At 38.3% G+C, this 24,144-nt stretch overlaps 1 protein-coding gene across 1 annotated transcript in view; it reads right to left on the bottom strand.

Moving 5' to 3' along the window:
* The window catches only part of tp53i11a (tumor protein p53 inducible protein 11a), a 38,470-nt gene extending 17,723 nt beyond the window's left edge, over positions 1 to 20,747 (bottom strand). The window contains exon 1 of the mRNA XM_046857623.1: positions 20,594 to 20,747. The gene's annotated coding sequence lies outside the window, so the exon portion shown is untranslated. The remainder of the gene's footprint in view (positions 1 to 20,593) is intronic.
* Between the last annotated feature and the right edge of the window lie 3,397 nt (positions 20,748 to 24,144).

Here is a 24,144-nt window from a genome sequence, read left to right as displayed (position 1 = left end):
CTCACATTTCAGCAACCATTTTAGTGTATCTTCTCAAGGGACAATACAATAGAAATGAATCTTGGATATATTTATAGCTTGTGTAGCAGTACAGATTTACTGTCCTCTAAAAATAACTCGACACACAGTCATTGTCAAAATAGTTGGCAACAAAAGTGAGTACACTCTAAATGAAAACATCTGTACATCTGTCGTGTAACTATGCAAAGCCACATGTCCTATTCATCATGTTCAAGTTTTTTTCTGCTTGATAGGAACATATACATTTGTGTATCGTGTATTAGAGCAGTTGAAATTTGGTGCTTTGAGTACAATTCTCTCATACTGACCGCTGGATTTTCAACATGGCACCTCATGGAAAAGAAAACTGAGGATTTAAGAATTACAATTGTTGCTCTCCACAAAGATGCCGAGGCTATAAGAAGATCGGTAACATCCTGAAACTGAGTTACAGTGCAGTGGTCAGGGTCATACAGAGGTTTTCCAACACAGGTTCCACTCGGAACAGACATCGCAAGGGTCCATCAAAAAGTTGAGTACTCGTGCTGTGCGTCTGGTTTCTGGTTTAGAAAAACATTTGCCTGAGTGCTGCAGCATTGCTTTAGAGGTCCCAGAATGATGTCTTTTCTGAAGCTGTCTTACAAAAAAAAGTCTACTGAAGACAACCTGTCCAAGAGTATGAATTACTGGAACCATGTCCTGTGGTCTGATGAGACTAAGATAAACTTGGCTCAGATGGTGTCCAGCATGTGTGGCAAGGCTCTGGTAAAGGAGCACCAAGAAAATTGTGTCTTGCCTACAGTCAAGCATGGTGGTGGTGGTAGCATCATGGTCTGGGGCTGCATGAGTGCTGATGGTACTGAGGTTCATTGAGGGAAACATGGATTCCGAACAGTTATTTTAACAATAATGGCTGTATGGCGAGTTACTTTTAGAGTCCAATAAAACTGAACTGCTATACAAGCTGCACAGTGACTACCGTAAAAGTTTTATTTCTGTAGTTTTGTCTCTTGAGACGATATAATAAAATGGTTGCTGAAACGTGAGGGGTGTATTTACTTGTGCGATACTGCATATACACGTTAGCAAGCATGAGCAGTACAGCGCAACATCGATGCATTAAAAAAGAATATACTTTTAATCTCATTGTTAAATATTTAAATCCCTGCTGCCAAAATGCTCCTGTGTCGATTACGGATCATGGAAGGTGAAACAAATCTGTCACGGGGGGTTGGAATTATTTGTGTACAGTAAACATATTTATACTTCTTTCTTTTTACAGAATTATAATAATGGGCTATATAGTAACTTATTGGGAAAAAACTGTAGTTCTCTGTGAAATCACATATTAAGCTCCCCGATATAACCAAAATGGCACAATCCTCGTTTCATAACATCTGTGCAAAGATTCGACTGTGAAATTGGTAGTCGAGGCAGGCTCCTCCTATCAAAGCATCGAAAATCCGACTATTCGTGGTCGTGCCGAACAGCAGGTGGAAAAAAGGTAATACTGCTTAACTTGATCTAATATAAAAGGAATGTATGAGATTAATAAACATTTCTGATTCGATTAGTGCTGCAAATCCTTAATGAATGCGACAGTTAATGTTAAAAAAGAGGCAGAAGAAAGAAAAGAAAACAAGGTGGTTTCCAACTTTACAGTAAAAAGGTTTTTTAAAAGAAGGAACGTGATTCAGAAGCAGAGACGGCAAAAGATCAGACCACACCAAAAAAACAAAAATATCACGGCTGATAAAACTTTTGCAACAAAATGACCCCCGCTCAGTGAATCCATTTTCCTAAACATTAGCCGACTCGTCCACTGTATCGGTTTCACTGTGTCCGATTACTTTCAGAAGTTATTTAGCTGAAAGAACTGCATTGGATTGGAGACCTGCTGCAGAAAGACAAAGGTTTGATTGTAGTTAGAAAGTCCGTATTTTTACTTATAATGACTGAAATCACAATATACCATTATTACATTTATTCAGGAGCGTTCCTGAGAGCTCGGTTAAATATGTTTATGCCAAGGTCTGTGTGAATACTCTATTCTGAATGGTTGGAATGAAAGACGTGTGTACAGGATGTTAAACACGCAGGTAATTGCGGTCAGTTTAATCAGCGTTCGAAATAAATCCGCTGCCTTAAAAACAACTGTAACCATAGTAACGTGCAGTTACAGTTCCGTGGGTTGAAGAAAACTGGCAAAGAAACTGTTAAAATGAGCATTAGAAAGAAAAATGGGACACCAAGACCAACACCAACCTCATCGTTATTAGTAAACACACACACACACGTTTGAACTATTTACTATATCTTATAAAGCTTCTTTATCTCTGTGTGAGATTTAGAGCAGCAGAATTCTAGATCTAATGAACCATATATAAAAAAGAAAAACGAACGAAAATAAACCATTATATTTTGAAGCATTCAGTCAGTTTTACACTGCTTTAACTTTCAGTGCTGGGAAGTGACCAGATCATAACCAGGATAAAACCATGAGCATGTGTGTTAATCCCATGCACACCAAACCAACAATTCCATACCAATCATTAATATCCTCCACTCTTCTGAGATGTTCTACTAGATTTTGGAGTGTGTTTGTGGAGATTTGTGCTCGTTCAGCCACAAGGGTGTTGACTGTAAAGTCAGGTACAGATGTAGGTGAAGTGAGGAGGCCTGGGGTGCAGTCAATATTCAAATTCATTCAAAAGGTGTTGAACAGGATTGAAGTCAGAGCTCTACAGCAGGCCACTCAAGATCCCGCCCATGTAAACCGTATCTTCATGGAGTTCCCCCTTGTACACAGGGGTACTGTCATGCTGGAACAGGTTTGGGTCTCCTAGTTCAAGGGGAAGAGAAAATTTACTGCTACCACATCCATTGACATCCTAAACAAATGTCTGCCACGTCTCAGTCCATATAGTATAAATCTATTTAATACTGGTTCAGGGTGATTGTGTGTCGCTGCTTTAAATGACTAATTTGTTTATATTGTTAAAAATGTCATCAAGAGGACAAACAAATAATCTCATTCTATGAGACATGTTTAATTCTATGAAACCATTAAAATAAGTGATTCTCTAGAAGAGAAAAAGTTTCAGAGATCAAAATGGCCCTCAGTGATAACAGATCCGGCGTCCAGACGTCCAGTTCCTCAGTTAATGACGCTTTATTTCCACAGAAAGACCTTTTCATCATTACAACGTCACGCACAAACGGCAACGGGTCTTCTCATGCAAAATAGCAGAAATATGAGAATAAAAAAAAAAAAAAAGAAAAAAAAAAAAACCTAAAAAGAGTTTATTATAATGCTCAGCCTTTATAAGAGAACCATCTGTTGTCTGAAATGTATCGGGGCATTTATGCGCTCGCTCTCAGACGACTCTGAGCGAACGAGACGGATGTGTCGGGACATTCACTAGAAACACAACAGCTCAATGTCCACACACAATGGGCATGTAGAAGCTCATGGAATATAATAATATGAGAGAAAAAAAAAGGGGAACTAAAATAAAACCTTTCAAAAGGTCTGGTTTAATGACTTGAAATTTTAGGAAAGCAGCAACATGGATAAACAGACCCACAGCGTTAACTTGTGTTGAAGGGATTTGCTTTTCAGATCGGTTTTGTTCGATATTTCACAAAATGTTGCAACAGCGGAGATCGAATCACTTTGCAAAAGTGTTTAAAACATAACTTTTTTTCCCCCCATATAATTGTTTTGTTTGCAAACTGATCACTTTCCACCATAACAGAAAGCTTTGTATAAAATTTATGCTTTTTCCACCTCTGGCTTTTCAGTGTTCCGGTTTTCGTTCATTTTTAGAAATATTTGAAATGTAGAACTACTGGACTGGTATGTTTAAGTATTATGACTCAGAATTTCTCACCTATATCCCCCCCAGACCTGACATTTCTACAAACATCAATTTTTTCTAATTCTAAGATTCAATATCTTTTCATAATCTTTCAAAACTTTTCCTGCTTCTCTGTGTTTCCTTTTAGTTCAGTTGCAGAAATGAATAAGTTTGTTTGAACCTTTGCTGATCTTTTATCTGTGTGTTAATGCATTACAATATTACTAATGTTAAAAATTGCTACTTTTTTGCCTTTGGGGAAATGCTTTCAAGTATCACAACACCATTCAAGTTAAGAAACTAGTGCCATTAATACAGAAGCAGTGCGCTGTTGATCGTCAGATGATGAAATAATAAATATAGCTTTAATGTATACAGACAGAGGGCAGTCTCCAGTCTGAATCAAGCGTCCACCTGGTCATGGGCGACAGCACCTGCTGATTTCACACCTGTCGCTCGTTCTGATGGAGGTCCGAAGCGGCTTAAGTGACCGGTGCCTCTCCGGTGAACGAAAACGCTTCCCACACCGTCACTTCCACTGTTATACATTATCACCATTATTATTATTATTATTATTATGATTATTATCTCTGACATGACAGCTCATTCAATTATTCCTTCATCTCTCTTTATCCCGATGGCAAATGTTAAGATGTAGTTGCTTGGCAACACTGAATGGCGTGAACTTTGTGCTTTTCATGGGATCTCACACACACACACACACACACACACACACACACACACACACGTTTGTGGCTGATGTTTCCCTGATAATCAACCTCTAATTATCAGGGGGCTTCCTGTCATTCTTGTCTTTCTCTCTTTTAACTCAAGCGCTGAGCTTTCCGTTTCTCAGCGACTTTTTACGCTGTTTGGAGTCTGATTAAACTGACTGGACAAGGAGATGCTGAAACCTCATGTTTCAACCAATACTGATTCTTATATGATTTTAGTTTAAAAAAAAAAAAAAAAAGAAGAAGAAGAAGAAGAAGCTATTAAACTTAATAATTAGATGCTTTTTGAAAGCACTTCATTTGCTGGGAAAAAAAATATCTGCAAAACTTTAAAGTCGACACTAAGTTACATACTATTACAAATATAAAAACAAAAATTTTTCTAAAATATAAATAATAGAAAGAGCTAGCCGGATGGTGGGATTGGGACAACAAGGAGCTTGGACTAAATGTGTTAATGTTCGGCGGTGTAAGATCACCTGGACTGATTTTTGGAAAGTAGATTTCTATCGTATCAGGTTCTTAGGAAGGGGATCGCTAGAACATATCCTCAGCAGCTGCTCAAAAGCCCTTTGGGACGTATGCTATCGTTGGCGCCACGACAAAGTGCTTAAGGCAATTGCTGAGAGCTTAGCCATAACCATTAATGCCAACAAAGGCCATTTCAAGCCAAAGACCATCCAGTTTTTAAGAGCCAGAGAGAAGACCCACCCACAATCCAGAGTAACGTCTTGTTTTCTCACTTCCACTACAGACTGGCAATTGCAGGTGGATCGAGAAAAACAGCTGAAGATCCCTACCAGAAAAACATCTACACAACTTCGTCCAGATGTGATCATTATCTCCGATTCCACCAAGCATTTGATTTTATTGGAGCTCACTGTCCCCTGGGAAGAGCGCATGGAAGAGGCCAACGAGAGGAAGCGGGCTAAGTACCAAGAGTGTGTTGAAGAGTGTAGAAGGCAGGGCTGGAAAACTCATTGTGGGCCATTGGAGGTGGGGTTTAGAGGTTTTGCAGAGCATTCACTCTGCAAAGTACTTACTCTACTAGGAATTACTGGGGAGGCAAAGAGGAAGGCGATTAGAACCGCCACTGAAGCCGCAGAGAAAACCACTAGATGGCTTTGGTTTAAGAGGGCAGAACCGTGAGCAATTGCTGCTGGGACACAGGCCGGAGTCTGATCAACCCCGGCTGGGTCGCCTGGATGAGGGTGTCGAAGTTGAAAGACCCAATGACCCCAGGATACATCACTGATGATGTGTCCCAGTGCATCTGCATCATGTATTTTGTGTATATACACACACACCTTCTCATTCAAAGAGTTTTCTTTATTTTAATGACTATGAAAATTGTAGATTCACACTGAAGGCATCAAAACTATGAATTAACACGTGGAATTATATACATAACAAAAAAGTGTGAAACAACTGAAAATATGTCATATTCTAGGTTCTTCAAAGTAGCCACCTTTTGCTTTGATTACTGCTTTGCACACTCTTGGCATTCTCTTGATGAGCTTCAAGAGGTAGTCACCTGAAATGGTCTTCCAACAGTCTTGAAGGACTGAGATGCTTAGCACTTGTTGGCCCTTTTGCCTTCACTCTGCGGTCCAGCTCACCCCTAAACCATCTCGATTGGGTTCAGGTCCGGTGACTGTGGAGGCCAGGTCATCTGGCGCAGCACCCCATCACTCTCCTTCTTGGTCAAATAGCCCTTACACAGCCTGGAGGTGTGTTTGGGGTCATTGCCCTGTTGAAAAATAAATGATGGTCCAACTAAACGCAAACCGGATGGAATAGCATGCCGCTGCAAGATGCTGTGGTAGCCATGCTGGTTCAGTATGCCTTCAATTTTTAATAAATCCCCAACAGTGTCACCAGCAAAGCACCTCCACACCATCACACCTCCTCCTCCATGCTTCACGGTGGGAACCAGGCATGTAGAGTCCATCCTTTCACCTTTTCTACGTCGCACAAAGACACGGTGGTTGGAACCAAAGATCTCAAATTTGGACTCATCAGACCAAAGCACAGATTTCCACTGGTCTAATGTCCATTCCTTGTGTTCTTTAGCCCAAACAAGTCTCTTCTGCTTGTTGCCTTTCTTTAGCAGTGGTTTCCTAGCAGATATTCTACCATGAAGGACTGATTCACACAGTCTCCTCTTAACAGTTGTTGTAGAGATGTGTCTGCTGCTAGAACTCTGTGTGCCATTGACCTGGTCTCTAATCTGAGCTGCTGTTAACCTGCGATTTCTGAGGCTGGTGACTCGGATGAACTTATCCTCCGCAGCAGAGGTGACTCTTGGTCTTCCTTTCCTGGGCGGTCCGCATGTGAGCCAGTTTCTTTGTAGCGCTTGATGGTTTTGTGACTGCACTTGGGGACACTTTCAAAGTTTTCCCAATTTTTCGGACTGACTGACCTTCATTTCTTAAAGTAATGATGGCCACTCGTTTTTCTGTACTTAGCTGCTTTTTTCTTGCCATAATACAAATTCTAACAGTCTATTCAGTAGGACTATCAGCTGTGTATCCACCTGACTTCTGCACAACACAACTGATGGTCCCAACCCCATTTATAAGGCAAGAAATCACACTTATTAAACCTGACAGGGCACACCTGTGAAGTGAAAACCATTTCAGGTGACTACCTCTTGAAGCTCATCAAGAGAATGCCAAGAGTGTGCAAAGCAGTAATCAAAGCAAAAGGTGGCTACATTGAAGAACCTAGAATATGACATATTTTCAGTTGTTTCACACTTTTTTGTTATGTATATAATTCCATATATAATTCCACGTGTTAATTCATAGTTTTGATGCCTTCAGTGTGAATCTACAATTTTCATTGTCATAAAAATAAAGAAAACTCTTTGAATGAGAAGGTGTGTCCAAACTTTTGGTCTGTACTGTATATCTGCCTGCCTGCCAATCAATTAATAATTTAATTATTTAATCGCAACATTTTTACCTGTTTTAAATGTACCTTCAATTAATAATTTTCAGATTTTTTTGTACTCTAATCAACATGACCATAGACAAATATAGATGCTTTATGAAAATATTAATTATTAATTAATCCATACTCAACATAGAGCATGAACACAAAATATTCTTGGTTTAAAGTAATTATGGTGTTTTAAATTACTTAAATCATCAGGACACTAAACGAAACTTTTAGTATGTTTTCACACATACGGGTTTAATTACCAGATGTATGCATCATGGTGGATTTTGGTGCTTGGCGCTTCAGTAAAACAAATGTTTAGTAATGAAAAAAAAAAATTCCATTGTATTTATTATAATTTTTTAAATATATCTGAGTAAAGAAAGGAAGTAGTGAATATGATGAAGATATAAAAATATCTATTTATTTCTATTTTCAATAAAAAATGGTCCAACAGAAATGCACGCTGCATTAATCGTGAATAAAATCTGTGCTGTAAAAACATTTTTCCTTTTATTTATATAAATATATATATAAATAAATACATATACATACATACATATATACACACACACACACACACACACACACACTAAACAAAATTATAAATGCAACACTTGTTTTTGCCCCCATTTTTCATGAGCTGTACACAAAAGGCCTATTTCTCTCAAATAGGGTTCACAAATCTGTGTTAGTGAGCACTTTCTCTTTACAGAGAGAATCCATCCACCTCACAGGTGTGGCGTATCATGATGCTGATTACACAGCATGATTATTGCACAGGTGTGCTTCAGGCTGGCAATAAAAAAATAATAATAATAAAAGGGCACTCTAAAATTAGCTGAATTTCTCTGAGAACTGGTGTTAGCAGAACGGTTTACGTTCCAGAGGAAGTGCTTCAGCGGGTCGTTATAAACACCTTCTCACCACCACGTGTTCCTCTGACACAAGCTTCACACCTACTGCACGTCAACGAGGGCTTTAAAATAGATCCGCCATCATGCATCGAACGCACGCGTCCTGCCCACCGCTCACTTCTGGGGATGCAGGTCTCGTCTTCAGTTTTTTAACAAAAACAAAAAAATCTGCGTTTATATTTAATAAATAGCTCAGATGTCGTTCACTCGCACACGTCCTCGGGTTCAAGGAAAGAACGAGTGAAAGCGAAGGTGACGGAGATGCGATTAGTGTCCTGATCCGTGCCACAGCCAGTATCCTCACTTGCATTCCTTTTGCCATGGCAACAAACTCTCTGGCTAGGGGAAAAAAAAGGTCAGGGCAGATGTGGATAAAATCTGTGGTGTGAATGTTACACAATCGGAGACGTTAAACACTGCCGGGTGAAGCAGGGAATACAAATGGGGAAATGGCATGAACGAGGGATGCGGTTAATCAGCTTGCCTTCCGGATTTCCTTTTCCAGCTCTGGGAAGAGAACTAGCAGCCATGTGTAAAACCTAAAAAAAAAAAGGCCACTCTTTTTCTTCGGTTCCTGTGATTAATCGAACCTATATAAGACTCGTGGTTTCTTGCTAACAACCCAGACAGTTTTAGAACTGGCCAGTCCTCATTATTAGTTTTGCAGCACTGTTTATTTCAACTTAAAGAACAACAAACCTACTATAAAAAAAATTAAAGTTTAAAAAACTCAATGACTTACGAGCATTAATAAACAAAAATAACGCACATTATCCCGACGTAAACTAACTACCGTATTTTTCGGACTATAAGCTGCTACTTTTTTCCCCATGTTTTGAACCCCGCGGCTTAAACAATGGAGCGGCTAATTTATGGATTTTTCCTGGGTTTTTCCCGGTTTCACAAACTTCAAGCCAAAAAACTGAACCCCATAACATTAGACCGATGAAATTTCCGAACGGAAACGAAAAAACACACCTCGCCTGTGTTCTGAGCTGCACGGCATCGGGAGAAAAAACTTCCATCGGGTGATTTTTAAACGCACGACGATGCCAAAAGATAAACTCCCGAGAGAAATGGTTGTGAAAGGAAGGAGGAAGACAGTGAACAATGACTTTCTTAGTCGGCTACTGTTTAGATACAAGCCGTTGTAACACGTTAAGTCGGGTGAAGGGAGAGCTCGCTTCTGGCATTCTATTCCCAAAATACCGCTATGCTCCTAAAGGAAGCGCAACATATTTCACCCGTTACACCGTGTGTAACGTGTCTTTCGTTAAAGCCTGTGTAAAGTTCATTAGTTTTAGTTATAGACAGGTGTGGCTTATTTATGTTAAAAATAAAAATATTTGTAAAATTCAGTGGGTGCGGCTTATATATGGGTGCGCTTAATAGTCCGGAAATTACGGTACATAATCACCATGTGGTTATTTTAGCAAGAAATACAGTTCACACAGATTTACAGAGGGTTGCATTTTGCCATGGCGCCGTGCGGACGTCACTGAACTACAGCATCAGTTGCAATATGAAGAACCGTTGCTATATTTGGAATTTTTTTTATTTTTGGATGGCGAATAAATAGACAAGCGAAATGTCCCAGTGTTATTATTTAAAACACCGGAAGCGCCGCTCGTCGGTCAAACTCATAGACTGGAAAGTCTAAGTACATAACCAGTAAACAGAGATGAAGAGAAAGCTCACGAGCCACATGTAAAAGTCGTGTACGATACAGGAATTATTGTGAACAACTAACTAATCTTCTTTCTTAGAAATATAGTTCTGAGAACGAGCTCTTCATACAATCTGTTCTCACACTGTCAGTATTATGACATATTGGTTCGATAGGCAGAAATGCGCGTCACCAACGAGTGGAGCTTATAATATCAGCAGAGTGAAATATAAATCGGGGTGCACATACTTTTATTGCATTTATTATTACGGGAAATGTTTCTTTTTCAGTATTGCCTGTGTATTACGGATGGTCCCCGAGTTACGATGGTCCGACTTACGATGACGATAGCGATACGTCTAAATTGTACAGGCAGCAGTGGACGATGTCCGACACGTTGGATGCACAGCTGGGATGAGCGTATCTCTCGCCCTGTCAGATGCCCCACTCTCGCTAGCGGTCGAGGGAGTAAATTCTTCTCTCTGTGTATTTTTTTTCTGTTTCAAACAGCAATTTTCGTGATAAAAGCCTGTCTTCCAAGCACCCAAATATGTCTCCTGCTGCTAGTGAAAAAAAAGAAGAGGAAAGCCATCTATTCTCTTTAGAGCAGAAAATGAAAATTGTAAATCAGTATGAAGTAGGAAAGACTGTCAAAGTCATAACACCATCTTCCACTTACTGACTTACGACAGGGTCGCCGTAACGTATCTCCATCGTAAGTAGAGAACTATCTGTGTTTGTGTTAAGAAAAACATTTTTGGTTAAAATGTTATGAGAACAAATTGGATATTTGGAGAAGAAAAAGCCTTAATATTTCAAGAATAACGCATATGAGAAAAAACATAACGGTATATTTCAAACACAGTGTTTTGCGGGAAAAAAAGGTTGTTCCTTTTCTCTGGAAGTTTTACGGATTTTTCCAAGATTTACTCTCTTATTCGCAAAAAATTGTGCATTTTTAATCTTGAAACCGCTGATCTGTAACATACCCATCCCGAAGCTTCGTTTAAACCCTGAGCTGCCTGAGACATCGTAATGGAAATGGGGTGCGATATAGAGATTGTGTTTGCTGCGGCGAATCCTGGACAGGCACTCATTTCCATATTCCAGCCCCAGTGGAGATTCGTCAACAGGATGGAGCTGCTGTACAGCGTGAGGGCTTAATGCAGCAGTGTGTAGGCACACATCACTCACATGCCTTTCGTTCCTTCTATTAAAAACGCATTACACACTCAGACGCCCAGCAAAAGACCGATGCCATATATTTTGACACAATAAAGCGTGTGAACGTAGTCATGATTTTCACATGGGATGAAGGCAATATTCTAATCGCCCTGAATAAAAACTTAATAAATACACATGCAAGAAATCGGTTCCCATGGCAAGCATTCAAACTGCTTGTTTTACTTCCATTTATGAAGCATCCAGTGATTAAAAATAATAATAAAAAATATAAAAAATATTGAAGAATATCTGGGGAACACTGCAATTTTTTCCTAATGAAAGCAGATTTTCTGTAGATTCGGACCAAGATCCACTGCACACGGTCAAACTAAAATACACACTCGAGAAAGCCCTTATTGATTGACACACACACACACACACACACACACACACACACACACACACACACACACACACACACACACACACACACACACACAGAGAAAGGAAAAAAGGCTCAATTACCAGTAAAGATTTGATACATTTTATACAACCATGAGTTTAAGAAAATGATTTCTTCGGGTTATGAATCTGTTGTGAAAATGATGCAGATTTTGCAGTCTATAAAAGGCATGCCTTGATAACACTTGGTGAAATTGATGCACTGTTGTCCAAGTAGGCGGACTTTTTCTGCGTTTCCCCAAACAGAACTGGCGATTACATAGACGAGTTCTACAAGCTTTATATCTAGTTCTGTAATTCCTTTCAAAATCTTGCAAAGTAACACGTGATTGCTGATAGAACAATAAACGCTTTTATTTCATGTTTGAATTCATGTTCTACACACATATCTTCTAGATCAGGGCTGCGTACGCTTTTTCAGCGTGCGAGCTAATTTTGAAATGCCCAAAACTAAATGATCCACCTACATTAAAAATGCTAAATATTAAAAAAGTTTACTAAATATATACTCTAATGGCTTGCACTGAATAGAGTCTCTGCCTTTTTTTTTTTTTTTTTTTTTTTTTTTTTTTAAATGGTATGTGATCGACCCATACTACCTTTGGAATCTACAGGTCGATCATGATCGACGTATTAAGGCACCCCTGTTCTAGATTCTTTGGACAAATAAATAAAAATAAATAAATAAATAAAACATAAATCTACACCAGTGTGGCCACACCTAAACCCTTATTACATTTCGAATCTAATTTCAAACAGCCTGGTTGTTCACACACTGCACAAATACCCTTATAATCTAATAGAATTAAGCTTGATGTGAAAACATTTAAACAAGCAAAACAACCTTTAGCCTTGAGTATATCTAATGACGTTTTTTATGCAAGGGGAATCGGCGTATTTGCTTTTCAAGTCTGAGTATTTGCTCTCAACTCATTGCTCACTCGACCAGAGGGAAATCAGGCTATCGGCAACTAAACATATACAATATTAATGAATAAATAACTCGCACTCTGCTGACTGGGGTGAAAGGCGGGGGATGAAGTGGTGATGAAAACGGCCTGCTCGCTATAACACAGAGTTAATGAAGTGAATCAGAGAAACGGCGGGGACGGCTTTTTATCAGACTCACGCAGGGTTGCTGCAGTTCACTTCAAATCCACACACACACACACACACACACCTACACACACACACACAGTTAAGACTTTTCGCTTCCATATGTTCCGAAAATGTGCGGTCAGGAGGTTATGTTAGTGCAGTGAGGAAGGAAAGGAGGCAGTAAATGTGGAGTTATTAGTCAGTGTGCTGGAGTTTATATTCCTTCTACATTAAGCAGCACATCCCTACTTTTTATTTTCTGTATTTACGAATGACGGTTGTTACTCTAACGGAGGTTTTTACTCACATTGGGGCAGCTTTTATTTTCCTGGAGGAAGATTTTACTCTTACAGAGGCAGAAGAAGGACGCTTTTATACTCATGGAGGTAGTTTCCACTCATGTGGTGGGAGAACACGGAGGTTTTTGGTCTCGTGGAGGCAGAAGCAGTATGGTTATAACACGTGTGAAGAAAGTTTTTACTCTAATGGAGAGAGCATTTACTTTCACAAAAGCAAAAAAAAAAAAAAGGGGGTTTCACGCCCACTGTGAGGCAGGAAAGGGCGGTTTTTACGTTGTGCCTACAGAGATGGGAAACAGTGGTTTTATTCACAGAGGGACAGGGCGGAGAGTCAGAAGCATGAGGCTACTCAGAATAAAATTTTGAATTTATTTAAAGCACTTTCAACCATGCACACGGTCACAAATCCGGATAAAAATGTATAAATGCAACCCTAATGATCAAGGCGGAGGGAACAGATTCGCTTATTGAGATGACACTCCTGAAACCACAAAGGGAATCAGATTGAAAAGGAAACAAGCACAGGAAGACCATCCGCAGCCATCCTGACTCCATGTCTCCATATTTCATAAATATCTTTACTAATAAGTGCTCTACATCGGATCATCTGTCGCCATACCATTCCCCCCCTTTGTGCTCTACATCTGCCGCTTTCACACCAACTACCTGCATATCTTCCCTCACATCATCAATAAACCTCCTCCTTGGCCTCCCTCTTTTCCTCCTTACTGGTGGCTCCATCCTCAGCATTCTCCTACTGATATACCCCCCATGTCCCTCCTCCACACATATTAAAATTAACCAGAAAAAAAGACATGTTTACTACTTGACAATTAAAATAAATTGAATTATCAAGATCTACGCATTTGTAAAACATCCCAGAAGTAATCTAGTGTATACACATAGAGGGTAACAAGTTTGGCTGGTTTCCGCTCCGCTGGACCTGTTCGTTTATCGAGCTGCCGTTTCTCGACAGGCCGTGTCCGAGAAGATCCATAGGTCTAATTAGGCTCGAGTCTGAAAAGTACTCTGTCAGTCTGAACAAAGAAGGGCACCAAATCCACTTCCCTCTGACCACACGTCATTTTAATTCTGATGTAAAGGCCAAGGCCATCCTGCCGCTTGCTTTTAACCCATTTAAACGAGTCGGTCGGAAACCGACGGGATCCATTTAGCCGCTCCGAGAGCGTACGGTTCATTAGCTTTTCCTAGAAATGCTACAGAACTTTTGATGAAGTGGACATTGTGTACTTAGAGTTCTTTTCAATGTGAAGGAAATTTGTGTAGATTTAATGCATTATGTTTGCTGGTAAAACAGAGGCAGTCAAGACGAGAGCATCGACCTGAATACTGAACTCCTTCCTTCGAGAAAGAGAAGAACGCGAGCATGATTTCCAGCTGAGTCATGTGGATTTAAAATATATCGCGTCAATCATATATTAATCCCAAATCATTTACTTATAAATAAAACGTTTGCACTTGTGAGAGGAAACATTTCACCTAAAACATGTGTACTGGATGTAAGAACAATAACTTTGCCTAAAACATGTGTATTAGAGGTAAGAACAGTAACTTTGCCTCTTCATACTACTTCCTAGTTGATTCTTTTTCTATAACAGCACACGCTCCCCCAGTGTTTTATTCCTTAAATGGCACAGATTTACTGTTGTAATGTTGACAACAGATGTAAAAATCATAAAAACTGGTTTCATCGGACTGATCTTTATGCGTGTGCTTACATAGCATGACTACCAAATAAATGAATGAAATAAATACAAATGTGGACTCTCCCAAATCACACAGGTTTCCTCTGGTGCTCCGAACATCGGGTGGAGTTAAGACTCATTAACCCGCAGGCTGTTAATGTTCCCCTTCACGCAGCACACACGCGCCCTGCTCGGAGTTTCTGACAAAAATAAATAAATGAAATCAACACACAACACACCAGGGCTGGAGGAAGCTTTAAACAGGGCAGTGTGCGTTTCATTTTTTAAAAGACATAACACGTGATTATTTCTTTATCATCCTGTTCTGACATCTAGAAAGATTAAACCATTTCAAAAAATTCTTCGATGATTTATTTTTTTTTTATTTTTTTTTTTTACACATTTTATGTATCAGCATGAGGTCATACTGACAGTTCAGTCTGTTGTTCTGTTATGGGGAAAATAATCACCATCGAAACGAGATGTGATGAAACAGTCATTCACAGAATTTAAATCAACACATTCTGACCAATCAGAAGCCTGAAATCAGAACCTCATATATAAGAAATACAAATTATAGTCAGTGCAGCATCTGACACAATATATCTTTCAAAAATCATTTTGTGCCAATTTTTCTTCTTCCTGCCCCCTAGAGGTTCTTCTACGGTTCGCTCCCAGGTCTAGACCATCTGATGCAAACGAGCCCCGAAGCATCAGTTCCTAGACTGCTTTTTAAACAGCTCAGTGTGAACAGTTCATCACAGTGTAATGTTCCTTTTCCCCTAAAACAAGTTAATGAAGACCTTGTGAAGAAACAGGACATGACGGGGCTTGTTTACCTGCAGGCAGCTGCAGGTCCTCTTATCGAAAAAATCATGTACTTCTTTTGGGAAACAATGTGAGAAAAACACTGGATTTGACTTCCTCTGATTATAACAGCTACACAACAAGGGAGCAACTCTCTGGCTCTGATTAACCCTCACACTTATATCAGTCACTGTCAACGTTTCTGAGGAATGATTCAGGCGAGTGACAGAAAAGCAAAACTGTGAATCCTCAGTGTAATGGATACTAAAACTAGGGCACATATATCACACAGGGGCACACTGATATTACTTGCTGTTTTGTTCTTTGCTCCAGAGACGCAGCGGCTTTCTGTGTCGAGCTGTCCGGCTTTCTGAGCGACACAAAGCCGGATGATTTACAGACGACAGAGGGATTTTGATTCAAATCAAGCCAAGGTCACTTTAAATATAACTACATAATTACTACCATGTTACAGGCTCATTTCCAGCTATTGTAAGTGCAGGAAATAAATCTGACCCAGTAGCCTTGTGCTCTTCTGAGGCAGCCACCGAAATCGCAGTATACAAGGGGAAAGAAAGTGTGTACTTTTCTTCAATCACTGATTAGGCACAGTAAAGCCAAAAGCTTCCACTTTCCAGTTATGGTCACGAAGTTAATTGAAAAATAATGACTGCCATAGAAACAGCAATCACAGCATTCTGAAATGCTATTTTTTAAAGGTTTCAAGAAAAGAACATTAAAATCATGTCCAAGCACTCAGGATTTATAATACTGACCAGAAAGGGTTCTTTAAAAAAAAAAAAAATAATAATAATAATAATAATAATAATATTAATTTTATATATATATATATATATATATATATATATATATATATATATATATATATATATATAGTTTTTAAACAATTTTAAATTAAAGTGCCTGCTTGATTAAATAATAAATAAAATAATATTTTTTACAAATAAAAAAGGATTTCTTTTTCGGTACATAAATAAATGATTTGTTACTCAGTGTTCCTTCAGAGTTCCTACAGGCTCATATTAAGTGGTAAATAACCGCGATGTTATTTAGTCTCCAAATCGCACATTTTAAAAAATGATTATTCTTAAACTTGAAAACGTGCACAACAATATCAGGGGTATAAAGAAAGAAACTAGAGTCAGTGCAGTGTCCCTGTGGCTACTCACTGCGTACTGGAAATAAGATTTGTTTTTGCGAATGCATGAAAACGCTGTGGATTCTTTAGCGTTTAATGTCCAGCTTCAAGAATTTCTCGAAGTAAAAAATCGAAGTAGAGAATGAATGAAGGATGGACAGAATGAAGATGTTTGTTAGTATGCTGATATAAAAAAACTAGTTAAGTAGATCATATTTTTAGAAAATTAAATATTAAATAAACACACACACAGGTGAGGTCTATCAAATGTAAACTATTTAATTACATTTTTCCATTCATTTGATTTAATTTAATCAAGTTCATTTGTGCCAATTTAATTGACTACAGGTATTTTATTTAAAATAGTTTTGTGACTTAAAAACCAGGGGACGTATCGAACTGTGAATTTTATGTACCATTACACATCTAATTAAATGTATTTATTGATTTTATATAAATATATATATATATATATATATATATATATATATATATATATATATATATATACATACATACACACTTATACGTGTGTATATAAATAAATAAATAAAATGTATATTTTATATATATATATATATATATATATATACACACACACACACACACACACACACACACACACACACACACACACACACACACACATATATACAAATATTAAATACATCCATACATATATATTTGATCCTGTACCAACCAGCAAGAATTCTGACTCCCACACACCCAAATTAGAAGGTTCTTCTAATATCAACTAATGGTGTGTATAAAAGACAGCAGTCGCAGGATAAACCTCTCCACCACCATGGGCAAAACCAAAGAGCTGTCAAAGGACATGAGGGACAAGACTGTAGACCTGCACAAGACTGGAATGGGCTTCAAGACCATCAGATTGTTGCCTTGGTTATAAGTTTTTGGTCATTGTCATGCTGGAAGAATCATCCATGACCCATCCTCTGCATTCTGGCTGATTCGAGGAGGTTCTCATTCAAGATTCTACAGTGCATGGTCCTGTTCCTGTGGTGAAGTTTTCCTGTACCCTTAGCAGAGAAACAGCCCCAAAGCAGAAGGATTCCTCCTCCATGTTTGACAGTGGGGATGGTGTTCTTGGGGTCATATTCAGCATTTCTCTGCCTCCAAACATGACCAGTCAAGTTGATGCCAAAAGCTAAATTTTGGTCTCATCTGACCACATCACGTTCTCCAAAGCCTTCTCTGCATCACTCTGCTCACCTTTCTTAGTATCATCCTTACCCCATGAGCTGAGATTCTGCATGGAGCTCCAGAGTGAGGGAGACTGACTTATCCTTTATTTCTTTCATTCTCGATTTATCATGCCAACAGTGTTCTCTTTCTCACCAAGCTTCTTGCTGATTGTCTTGTAGCCCATTCCAGCCTTGTGCATGATTACATATGCATTTTTATGTGTGTGTATCAATACACAGACAGACAGACAGACAGACAGACAGACAGACAGACAGACAGACAGACAGACAGACAAATAGATAGATAGATCAGGAAGATTAAAAAGTTTGGATAACGTCACAATCTGTCCCACATTCAGGCCTGTCTGAGCACAAACCTGACCTCCGTTCAGGAAGTAAATAATTTACCAAGACCTGAAGAATGTTTCCAAATTCCTGCAAATAAGCTGCAACTGTGACTGTCGAACTACAGAAGGTACTTGCACGAGAACCCTTATGTTGTTCTTGAACAAAACACACAGCAGCCACACTCAGATTCGAGTTGAGTCACTTGAGAAAACTGGCTCAAGCTCGAATCTGAGCTTACAAGTGAGAAAAAAATGATTAGACTGAAACCTAAACTGAACCAAAATACAGAGCTGTAGCAGTGCTTTAACTTTCGCATTTTGGAAACTTAAACTGATGAGGCACATGTGAGGCAAGAAAATGTTCATTCTCTATGCGCGCTTGTTAAAGGTGTGATTAACCTTCACTGTATTTCTGACTAATATACCAAAGGGTTTTATACGGATGCCCCACTCACACTTTAACCAACACTTTTCATATATTCGGGCAGCCTATAATTATTAACAAACCAAAGAGCAAACAAACAAAAATGAGCAATTCAGCTTCAACAAGTAGGCTTATTTTGTTCAAAAACATAAAAAAAAAAACACAAAAAAGATGAAATATTCTCACTCAGCCCAGTTTAAGGTACGAAAACGAAACAGTGTTTACAGTGAAACGTGCGGAATAATCACTACTTTAAGGTTCGTTTTCATGTGGAGGTGGCGGTAATACAATTATTACCAGAGATACTCTGTCATTTTATTCCCAACCCAACCTGCATGTGCGTGCATGGATCTTTCAAGACAATTTACGTTTACCTTCGAGAAAATGAACCGTAATACCACCAGGTCAGATAAATCCCTCCTAAATGGCATGAGAATAATAGGAGCTATTGATTTGGGATTCTCTGTCTGGACACTTGATCACTGTAGTAATTACGGCCATATGAGATACAGCCCCTGAACGAGTAAAATATAGAAGGATGTGTCTGAGAAGCAGTTTCAAGTTGTTGCGCTCCAAAACAGACAAGAGCTTACATACATGTTCAAGTCATGTGACCTCTCATTCCCATACCCACTACAAGAACAGGAGAAAAGGAGAAAACTACCAACTTATTATTAAACTGATGTGCATGCAGGATGCCTGGAAATGTGTATGTGATGGCTATCAATACATTATACTGACACACCCTTGTCTAATAACATCTGGCAACAGAAACTAATCCCATCCAAATAGAGCTTATGAAGGCCTATAAAGGATCGGTGATGAGTTGGTATCAGATCTGATCTAGTTCTGTTCTAACACTGTATTTCTGGACAGTGGATGTGTCTCATCGACTCCACACTCATGAACATCAGACATTCCCGAGAAAGTAGTCTCAGGGTCCGAGGACTCCAAGGACTCTATCAGTAGAGACTGAAAAAAATTATATATATTATATATTATATATATATAAAAAATTCCCCATCCATTAAAAACATCTAATCAGAGCATTCACTTTGAGTCTCTATTGATAGAGGACGGTGGGGGGAAAAAAAACAAAACAAAACAAAAATATATATATATATATATATATATATATATATATATATATTTTTTTTTTTTCCCACCATCCTCTATCAATAGAGACTCAAAGTGAATGCTCTGATTAGATGTTTTAATGGATGGGGAAAAAAAAAAGAAAAAAAATATATATATATATATATATATATATATATATATATATATATATATATATATATATATATATATATGGATGTATTCCTAACAAATATCCTATTCTATTCCGGATCCTAAAGTCAGCAAAAAATATTACATACAAGTATCAACAGTTCATATTTTAAGTATTTCTAACTAGGCTCAAGAAATGAAGACAAAACATTGACCAGGATCTTCACTACAATGTTTAGATCAGATTCATCTCATAAAAACCTCTCGCGATTAAAAATGGACAAAAAACGTAAGGAAATGTTTGAAAAAAGCTCCAAGACGTTCACCCTGATGATTTATTAGTTGTGTAAAGCAGTTACATGTAACTCTTAAGTGTAAGTTTGCTATTACATATGGACACATTTACTGCAACGCGTTCAGACTGTCGCCTTACAAACTATATGCAGGTACGTGCACTATAACGTGGTGGGGGGAAAAAAAGTACGAATTGTTAACACTTTCAATTTATTAATAAAAATAAATGCGAAAACCCACAGCGAGGAATGATAAAGAAAATAAATAAAAAGCACGCTTACCTTGTACTTTTAGGAGAGAAATGAGATACACGATCCCCGGTGTGGGAGGAAATCTTTCACATCGCAGCAGCACAGTTTGGCAAACACGACAATCCAGCACGAGCGCAAACACTACCGTAATGGACGCAGTAGGAGGGTATTCAAAATGGCGCCCGTGCCCAAAGCGAACCGTAATACCTGCAATACTTGACCTTTCTTGTTCTTGTTTGCTCGTTTGAGCCTCAGTTTTGCCAATTCACATTAAGTTTTTCCCCATAAAGTTCCGCCTGGCAGAATGTCAACTGTTTTAAAAATGTTCCAAAATACAGAATGTGTTCAAGGCAAAAAAATAAATAAAAATAAGTCTGTAAAGCTATATGCTACAGTTATTTATTATCACCTCAGCACCTCATAGGACTGTCTTGGTAAATAACATTATTCCTATTAAATGATTAAATTACATTTCAACAAAGGTGTTTTGAGACTTTCTCTCTTGTTAAAACAAATATATTTCAATGAAAGTGAATTCAATTATGGAATGGGATGTCTGACAAGTGCATAGCATAGATGTGATTAAATGTTTCCATATTTTTTACCCATATTATGTACACTTCTGGGCAAGAAAAAGTTAGCATTAATTGCACATCATTCATATTAATCTAATTTTGCTAGCCATGTAAGACCATGCTCAGCAGCAGTGAGCGGTTTCCAAGAGCTGGGAACTTCATCCAGAACTCTCAATAATGTCTCTATAACACGATCGCAAGGGCAGAACCTTAGAGTTTTTTTTCCCACTTGGACAGTCATATATTTAAAAATAAAAACAAACAAAATCAAAACTTTATTTTTACAAGACACAGTCTCAAGTGGACCACAAAATGCACCCCAAATGAAGCATGCTGAGAGTCTCTGAGTATATGGTTCACTTGTGGTTAGGGTGACCAGATGCAAACAGACTGAATGTTGGACACTGAGAGACCTTCTATTTTGATCTTTGTTCTTTCTAAATGAAGACAAAACATGTACTCTACCCACTTTATTTGTAGTTTGTATCAAAAAAATGCAAACAAAAAACTCACATTTTGCTTGAGTACATTAAGTAGTTCATAGATTTAAATGTCTTTTTTTTTCTTTGTCTTTTCTCATGTGCTGTGTGTTTTACATCATACTCACCTCTGTGGGAAACAAAAAAAATAATACTTTGGTACAGGTTGCATAAAGCTCTTATCCATTGGCGTTCTTTATTGAAACTCAATTTTATTTGCATTTGTTTGGTGTCATGGCTTTTTTGATAATGCAACTGACATATTCCATCAATTTAAATTTAGAACTTACCAAAATACTATTGTAGGAACAATCCAAATACAGAAAATTACGGGATGCAAGATATCTGGTCACCCAACATGTGGATAAATGCAATGATAGATGTAAAATAAAAAAGATTAAAGGAATATTCAGTTTTTATTAAAGAAGCCAAACAAGCATACAGTGTACAGTCACAATCACTGAAGAACAGCCCCAAACCATTATCCATTATTCTTCACCCCACTTCACCACTGGCACTCTGCATTCCGGTAGGTAGCATTCTCTAGGAATTCACCAAACCCAGATATATTCATCACACTGACAGCTAGTGAAGTATGATTCATCACTCTGGAGAACACAACATGCTTAACATCACTCCAACTGACACTTGGTGTTATTCGTAGTGATCTTAGACTTGTGTGCAACCATTTCACAATACTCCTGGCGTCTTGGTCTTTGTGCTGATGTTGCTTCCAGAGGCAGTCTGGAACTCTGTATTGACTGATGCAACAGAGGATAGTTGAGGATATAAGCTATATGCTTCAGCACTCCACAGCCCCAGTCTGTAAGTGGTAAAGGTGAAAGGTGGCATCCAGTGGCAGTGCCTTAGTTAAAAGTCCCTGAGCTCTTTGAAATGCTCAATTCTACTGCCAGTGTTGACTTATTAAGACTGCATGGGTATGTGGTTGATGCATCTGTTTGCAATAAGTGAAGCTAGAAAAACAGAAATCAATAAGAAGAAAGGTTGTCCCCATACTTTTTGCCTTGGAGTGTATATTACATATATCATTTAGAGTTTTTCACACTTTTAGCTTTCAAGATAAAGACCATTTGCACAGGTCTCAGTAAGGTTTGTTAGTGGTTCATCTTGTCCAATTCAAATGTTGCCACCTGGCTAACAAAAATACATAGCTGGATAGTTTTCTGTCACCTCATGAATATGAATTTAACTGTCTGTAATGGCACAACAAAGTGCACAGTGTTAAATAGCAACATGACAAGGTTTAATTTCAGAAGGACTATATATACAGTATAAACAATCTAAATGACTCATAATTTGTCATGTTAATGCTGGTTCAAAAATGACCTTTCAGCTTGTCCACAAAACAAACAGACTCAAAAGGGAGCTTGGTTCACTTTTTGGACAATCTGCCAATTAATGAGCACTTGTCATTTACACCATGAACTCAGAGCCCAGCTGTTTAACACTGAATTGTGGATAATGTTTTCCAGAAGGTTCCAGCAGTGTTTGTGGCTGCAGAAGCTCTTAGGGTTAGGGTTAGGCTAACCCTCTCAGTGCTAAACCTGTAATTTCCATGTCTATGATAATGACAATAAACCAAACCTCAATAGCATAATAAAAGTCTCTATTACATGACCTTACAGGCCATAATTTTATTTCACATTTTTCTCTGCTATGTATGGATGTTAAGCTATTTAGAAATAAAACAAAAAAAGCAGATTAGGACTGCTTTGTTTTCGCAAAACACAATTTCAAGTGGACCACAAAATGAAGTACAAATGAAGCATGCTGAAACTATCTCTGATTACGGTTCACTCACGGGCCATTGTTAAAGAGTTCATTTCATCAATATCATCAATCTGAGACCACATCCAATGCTACAATGCATATAAACAACCGCAACTTACGCCTTGGCCTCCTCTAGTAGAAAACCTACACACGAAATATCTAAGGCACTGAAACAACTGTCTATAAATAACAAAAGAAATGAAAGCTGCTCTGTTGTTCCCAAGTATACTTCACAAGAAAATTTTTCTTTTTATAGTCTGTTTTTGTTTCTGATATTCAGCTTATTAATTAAATTTTTCTAGAATAATTGTTCACACTTTACACACTTTTTATTCATACCATCACACCTTGTCCAGTATAGTAACACCTACACCATGGAATAAAATCCTTGCACATCTTGTACCTGGCAAATAAAAGATTCTAAGTGAGTTTTGAGTGGAAGCACCGAGTCAGGTTTATGAAAGCCTGGAACATGTTCTATTAGATTTTGAGGCAGAATAACCACCTACAGCTCAGGAAGAGTCGGAGTGTGATTTGATTTCAAAAGACCAGTCACTAACCACTGGCAGCTCAGCTTCAGTGTTTGGTTAGAGACTAGCCAGGGGGTGCAATTAATTTTGAAACATTTGAAAGGAATACCGGTAATGGCAGCATTGCGCTGTGTGGAAACGGCCAGCGAGCTTGTGGATTTATTGTGTATCACTGTTCAAGATGTTGCCCGTAAACTCATTAAAGC

Source organism: Silurus meridionalis, chromosome 9 (genome assembly GCF_014805685.1).
Source record: "Silurus meridionalis isolate SWU-2019-XX chromosome 9, ASM1480568v1, whole genome shotgun sequence".
NCBI classification, from domain to species: Eukaryota; Metazoa; Chordata; class Actinopteri; order Siluriformes; family Siluridae; genus Silurus; species Silurus meridionalis.
This window is presented reverse-complemented; position numbering and strand designations above follow the sequence as displayed.